This window comes from Sphaerodactylus townsendi, linkage group LG01 (assembly GCF_021028975.2).
Source record: "Sphaerodactylus townsendi isolate TG3544 linkage group LG01, MPM_Stown_v2.3, whole genome shotgun sequence".
NCBI classification, from domain to species: Eukaryota; Metazoa; Chordata; class Lepidosauria; order Squamata; family Sphaerodactylidae; genus Sphaerodactylus; species Sphaerodactylus townsendi.
Window position 1 is genome coordinate 64,643,728 of NC_059425.1, and position 6,000 is coordinate 64,649,727.

The 6,000-nt window shown below is 42.6% G+C and overlaps 1 protein-coding gene across 1 annotated transcript in view; it reads right to left on the reverse strand.

Moving 5' to 3' along the window:
• Nucleotides 1-4,414, reverse strand: part of ITPKB (inositol-trisphosphate 3-kinase B) — an 80,614-nt gene extending 76,200 nt beyond the window's left edge. The window contains exon 1 of the mRNA XM_048507999.1: nt 4,074-4,414. The gene's annotated coding sequence lies outside the window, so the exon portion shown is untranslated. The remainder of the gene's footprint in view (nt 1-4,073) is intronic.
• Between the last annotated feature and the right edge of the window lie 1,586 nt (nt 4,415-6,000).

Consider the following 6,000-nt stretch of genomic DNA (forward strand, 5'->3'; position numbering starts at 1 on the left):
CAGGAGGGGAGGCTGCGAGACATGCTAGTCTTATGGGGCTAGTAGTCATGCTAGTGGCTAAGCAAAATGAAATTAGGACCAACTGAAACGTGACACTGCTAGGCAGGAACTTATCTGTGCAAAATTGTACATGTCCAGTATCTCATATAACTTTCTTATTAACTTCTCTCCAAAGCAGACCCAAAGTGGCTTGCATAATTATCTTCCATTTTATCCTTATAACAACCGTGTGTGGTCAGTTAGGCTGAGAGTGTGTGACTGACCCCAGGTCACTCTGCAAGCTTTCATGGTATGAGTGGGGATTTGAACCTGGGTGTCTCTGCTCAACCACTACAACACACTGACAGTGGGAGCCTCCTGTCACTATAAAATATTGCTATGTAGTAACAGAATGCTGAAAAACATGTGGCCTTGGTGAATATTATGCTGACACTACACATGTAGCAACCGTGCATGAACAGCAGAACAGTTTAAATGCCACTCTGAGAATGGGCACGGTTGCCGAGAAAGTTGTTCTTGCCTGCCAGAAACACATTTGCCGTCATACAGATGAGAAAATGAATGTCAATGTATTGAGAAGGATGTAACTCTGCTTAGGATCAAAAATGAACTAACCAATACATGTCACTGAATCTAGTCCATGAATTTTGAAATAACTAGGCAACTTGATGAACTCTGGGTGTGGGGTTACTGGGCAGCCAGGTCAGCCATCTATGACTTTAGTCTTTTGCCAAGGCACACAACAATTTAGTGTGATCCATTTATGAGTAAATATGAGCAGTACTGGGCTATACAATATGCAGAGTTTTTCTAATATCAGATATACCGGTATTTTATCCAACTCCCCCATATAAGAGGTAGTAGACAGCATGCAACTACAATGATTGTGATGAATAGTAGGGAAGCGTCTACAAGCTTCATGCGGTGTTGCCCTGCCTACCTTTTTTTTTGCAATGCCCTGGCTTATTTAAAATGGAATACTTAATGTTCTTCATTTTGTACTCAAAACCAGGAACACGAAGGAATAATAAAAGAGTGCCTTTTGGTAGGCATCTATAGCAATACGGATTCCAGTTGATATGGATGAGTGGCCTGGTAAGTCATCTGGTGCAGAGTGTGTGGTCTAACATTTGTGGTACTACATTATAGACTTCTGGTTTTATATACACACATACATTTATATCTGTATGTAAGTGCCAGTGGCATTACCAAGAGACTTGTGGCACTTTGAAGACTAATAGATCTATTAAACGTATTATGGCATAAGCCTTCCATGAGCCACAGCCTATTTTGGAAGATACACAAAATGTATTTCTAAGCAGTCTTACACCATCCTAACAGTGCAATCGAGTGGGGGGAGGGGCATTGTGGTGGCCGAAGGCGGCACGGAAAAGGCAGCACTGCACTCCCTCCAAAGAGGCTTCAGGCAGCACGGAAATGAGAGGGGGGGGGGGGAAACCCTCCAAGCACCCAAACTGCCCCATAGGCTTATGCCATACTTTTACATACGTTTAGCATAAGTCTGCAGATGTGAGAACTGGGGGTCCAGCTTAGAACTTGATTGACAAAGTGATATCATTGGTTGATACTTGTTTCATTTATTAATAATGTTTGTATACTATTTTTCAGCAATGATGGTTCTCAAAGCAGTTCAGAATAATAACAGCAAAATAAATCAGTCAAAGAAACAATTAATTTAAAACTGCATTGACAGTGATATCCTAAGCAGAATTACACCTTTCTACACGAATTGACTGTAGCAGGTTTAGAAAAGTTTATCCCTGCTTAGGATATCACTGTCAATCATATATATGAAAATCCCCTCCCATACACATCTATATACCCACAGTCACTAACTTTAACACTTCCTGTCTTTCTCCAGGTGGCTTATGGCTTACAAAAGCATATGCCACAATAAATTTGTCAACCCTTAAAGTGTCACAATGTCTTTGTTGTTTTTGTGCAACAGATTCAACATGGCGACTAGCAGAATATTTAGCTGAATTTGTACTACAGTTATGCTATAATTTTTTTAAAGTACATATTTAAAATATTTATTTGCCACCTTGGCAACATGAGGAACTCGAGGTGGCTTACAATTTAAACAACTCACATAAGTAGTTTCTACATTCTAAGCCCGTTCTATCAAAGAGAGCAAAGTCTGTGTCATTCCAAATTCTCTAAGGTCAAAAGTCCATGATTGTGAGATGGCAACTGTGTTCAGGATTTGTGTGAATACAATATGGTTCACTATGCTACTGGACTATCCTCATGTAACTACACTTATTTCAGTTCGTCCAGGGATGGGTATACATTGCTTAAGGCTTGTGTTGCCTGCTGTTGTTTCTGGGTGCTTTGTACATCTATGTACATCTCTCTCTTTCTTCCCACCTCCCATGTTACTACCAACTGTCTCTTAGGCCCCTTCCGCACATGCAAAATAATGTGTTTTCAAACCACTTTCACAACTGTTTGCAAGTGGATTTTGCCATTCCGCATAGCTTCAAAGAGCACTGAAAGCAGTTTGAAAGTGCATTATTCTGCATGTGCGGAATGAGCCTTAGAGAAGTATTCATTGCTCTTCTGAAATATAAAGAGCTTGCACATATTGAAGATTGCATTTGTACCCTGTCTTTCTCTCCAGCAGGGATCCTAAGCAGCTTGTACCATTCTCTTCCCTTCCATTTTATTCTCACTGCAAACCTGTGAGGTAGATTAGGAAGCGAAATGTGACTGCCCAAGCTCACTTAGAGAGCTTCCATGGCGTGAGTGGGGATTTGAACCCAGATCTCCCACATACTAGTCTGACACTCTTAACCACTATGTCACACTGGTTCATTTTGTGCATATTTCTGCCAGTTAGGATACTTGAATTTGGGAGACCCAGGTTCAAAGCCTCTCAGCCCACCCTGCCATGGAATCCATAGGCCAAACACTCAGCCTAACTAACCGTCCTCTCAGGATTGCTGTGAAGATAAATTGGAGAAAACAATGTGAACTGCTTCAGGTCTCCATTTGAGAGGAAAGCATATATAAAAGAAGTAAATAAACAAATCCACTTTAAATTGCATCTATTGTTATTATTTTATAGCTCCACATATTTTTCTTCTGGGACAAGCTACTTGTCTTGACTTGGAATGTCTATATGAATTCCAGCACAGATTGCTGTTATACACAAAGTACTGCACACAAATTCATCTATAAACCTTGCCTGCTGTTTATGTGCAGTTACAGCAAGAGGGACCTGAGGCAAGCTAGCGGTCTTCGTGGTCCCTGCATGGCCCATTAAGAGTAGAGTTCATTTTATGGAAACTTTGTGTGTCCCCAGATGTGGATGGAACCAATGCATGTTAGATATTTTGTAAGCAGGCTGGAAGTGGCCATCTGTGTTTATGTACAATCTAAAAGGCCCTTGATGGATGACTTTCCCTCACTATCCTAGGCAAATTGCTGACTACCCAAACTCCAGTCCAAGATAAAAGTGCTTGGGATCATCGATAACACCACAGATCACTCACAAAGCCACAAACTCGAAGTCAGCGACACTGCAGAGAGAAGACCACTATTTCCCCTGGAATCTCTCTCTTTCCTTTTTCTTTTTTACCACTCGAGTCCAGCCTTCCTCGGATCTTGCCCCCAAAGGAAGCTTGTTTCAGGTACCCCCTTGCCGGAGCTCAAACTTGAACTTTAACGCAAGGGTCGGCCAGTTCTCCCTCTTCAATAGAGCCGAGAGGAGTTTTGCAGAAACTAAGGCGTGCAAGCAACTTTATACAGAAACTTTCGGGAGGGCAGCAGTGCCGCTGCAGTCGCAACAACAACGAGGTTGGATTGGGGACACTTGTCACAGGCTAACCTTCATGCATCAGGCGTGGTGGGCTCTGGATCACCACAGCTGATGGCCCAATACGTCCGGGAACACCGGAAGGGGCACAAGGCTCTGTGATGGGGAAATTCGTGCCGCCCAGGCTATCTTGACACCGTCCCCCAAAGAGCGATCCCCTTGAAGAGGAGGAAGAGGGTGAGGGAGAGAGGGGGGGGGGGAAGCAGAGCAAAAGCATAGAGGTCGAGTTTACCTGTTGTATGGAGACTGATGCACCCTACCAGTTCACATCTCCTCGGGTGAAAGCGCGGGCATAGCGTCGCGCAGACTTTAAAAACACTCAAGCAATTATTTCCTCGTCCAGATCGAGGCTTTGGAGGTGTTTGCTTTCTTTCCCTCTTAACAGTGTAACGGGGTAAAAACAACAACAAAGAGCCTCGAATGAATTGTTTCTCCGGCTGAGTCGGGAACTTGACTTTGTTCACTGATGGGAGCCTGCTTAATGGCTTTTCTTGACCAACGCCACCCTTGTCATTCAGCGCGATGTTTGTTGAATGTGCAGGAAGAAAAAAAAGAGCGAGCGAGCAGGGAGGGGAGGGGGTCGGAAAGCAGGAAGGAAGTTGTGAGCCTGTCTGGGGTTGAACTCAGCGGAACAAGTTTCTTTTCTTTTCTCTTTTTTTTTTCTCTATCGCTTGGCAGGACCGCTGGAGGGAAACACTTGAAAAAAAAAGTTTCCATTGTTAACTAGCTCAGAACAAAATCCGCTCCAACCTTTGAGGGTTAAAGATACCACCATCCATTTTTCCACTCCTCTCCGTTCTCACTGCGGCTATTTAAAAACATATTTTAAAAATTCGTTCACAACAAGATCCTAGGCTGGGGCTTCTGCTTTTGCAGCCCTCTGGTCTCCGCTCAAAACCACCAGCAAGGCCTACAGAAAGTCAGTGACAAAGAGACAGGACTCTGGTCTACTCGGAAGTAAACACCACTTCAATACAGTTTACTCCTATGTAAGCATGCATGACGATGTTCGTGTAGGATGCATGCAGAAATCACAAGAGCCATTTATCTGGTTTCCCTTCCCTACTGAAACTAAGCAAATGAAATGAACAGTTTCCCCTTCTTCTGATTATCCACCCACTTCCACCAGCCCCCCTTCTCTGTTGATTCCCTTGCTGGGGATTTTTGATCCAAAACTCTTTCAGGCAGTGATCTGCCACCTTGTGCAGTTTGTGCAGGATTAAACAAATGAGGATAAATTATGCCTAGAAGCCTAGTTTCTCTTCAGTCTTTGTGTTTCTAATTTGGCACAAGTATGTGCAACCATGACCACTAAGTTTTTGCTGACTTTCAGAGCCAACTGGTCTTTCTTCTGGTTCTGATAAAACTACTGAAGTCTTTCTTTGCGTACTGAAGTGAATGGCCAGGTATTTTCCATCCACAAGGCCAGCCCTAACATTAGGTAGAATGAGATGACCTATATTAAACTGCAGTTAGAAAATGACAGTTTGCCAAATCATTCGCAACTGAATATATGTTTTACGTAATGAGAACCATTTACATTCTTATTCCTTTAAAAATAATCCAACTAATTACAGTGGAACCTCGGTTTTCATTGCCTTCGGTTTTCATTGGTTTCAGTTTTCATTGATTTTTTCAGTGACAAATTTGCCTCGGTTTTCATCGATTTGCCTCGGTTTTCATCGATTTGCAGTAAGGTGCAGGGGTTTGTGGAGAAAAATCACCCGTACAAAGCTGTTGCAGGCCGTGTCTGCAACTTGTTTAATGACAAAGTCTTACCCCATTTCAGACAAATCTTAAAGAGACATCAGAAACAAACCTCTTTGGACAGCTTTCTGGTGCGACATTGGTCCACTGGCTCTGAAGCTGGTCCTAGTGTTATTGTTTGTTACTGTTTTCAGCATTGAACAGTATGTTTATTCTCCAAAAATGTGTTTTTTGGTATGTTTTTTGGAGTGCCTAGAACTGATTAATTGGATTTACATTGATTCCTATGGAAAAGTTTGCCTTGATTTTCATCAGTTTCGGTTTTCATCGATTCTTTTCTGATGGATTACCAACGAAAATCGAGGTTCCACTGTAAATGTTTTGTTTCCAGACCAGTGTATTGTTTCTCACTCACATTCTAGAAACAGCCAGTCCCCTGTGCAATGAAAGGC